At 41.5% G+C, this 980-nt stretch overlaps 1 non-coding gene across 1 annotated transcript; it reads left to right on the forward strand.

The window, feature by feature from the left end:
- The first annotated feature begins 429 nt into the window (after window positions 1-429).
- Window positions 430-599, forward strand: LOC111814519. Its single transcript, XR_002819480.1, has one exon. It is a non-coding gene; the product is annotated as a U1 spliceosomal RNA (small nuclear RNA).
- Window positions 600-980: the final 381 nt, after the last annotated feature.

Below are 980 nucleotides of genomic sequence, written 5' to 3' on the forward strand. Positions count from 1 at the left end.
CGGTTCAATCCCCCAGCACCACATGCCAGCCAGCCCCGCCCCCTGGTGGGCTGAGCTGGCCACACACACACAAACACACATAAATAAAATAAAATAAGAATGAAAAAAAAAAAAGTGTTACATCAGAACAAATCAAAAAATATTTAAAGTATATCACAAGATGTCTTTAGGATTGTCTTACTGTATTGTATATAGGTTTTTTTTTTGTTGTTTGTTTTTTGTTTTTTGGCAGAACTGGGGCTTGAACTTGGGCCCTTGTGCTTGCCAAGGAAGCGCTTATCCTATTGAGCCATCTCCCCGGCCCCTATAGTTCTGATTTCAAAATTTCTATGTAAACATATGTAACTGGTCTGCTAACGTTCTCTAGGGACTTATCCATGGATAATTATAAAATGAGCTGATTCAAGCTTACAGGAAATGCTCATCATTATACTTACGTGGCAGGGGAACTGCCATGATCAGGAAGGTGGTTTCCCCAGGGCGAGGCTCATCCATTGCACTCCGGATGTGCTGATTGATCCCTGCAATTTCCCTAAATGTGGGAAACTAGACTGCATAATTTGTGGTAGTGGGGGAGACTGCATTCGCTCTTTCCCCTGATATATTTTTTTGCAGATCAATTTCTTTTCTTTTTTTTTTTTTAAATGTTTCCTTTTTTTATTTATTTTTTTAAGGTCAGCTCAGCCCACCGTGGGGGCGGGGCTGGCATGACATGTGGTGCTGGGGATCAAATCGAGGTCCCTGCATGCTTGCCTAAACAGGAGCTTTAGACCACTGAGCTATCTCACCAGCCCCAAATTTGTTTAACTTTATATTTAAACTGCTATTTCGGGCTGGGGAGATGGCTCAGTAGAATAAGCACTTCCCTGGCAAGCACAAGGGCTCGAGTTCAATCCCTGGTTCCGCCAAAAAAAAAAAAAAGAAAAAGAAAAAGAAAAAAAGGAAATGTTCATTAAACGAAAAGGGGGGAAAATATGGGA

The sequence above is a fragment of the Octodon degus genome, unplaced genomic scaffold (genome assembly GCF_000260255.1).
Source record: "Octodon degus isolate 3935 unplaced genomic scaffold, OctDeg1.0 scaffold00343, whole genome shotgun sequence".
Taxonomy (NCBI): Eukaryota; Metazoa; Chordata; class Mammalia; order Rodentia; family Octodontidae; genus Octodon; species Octodon degus.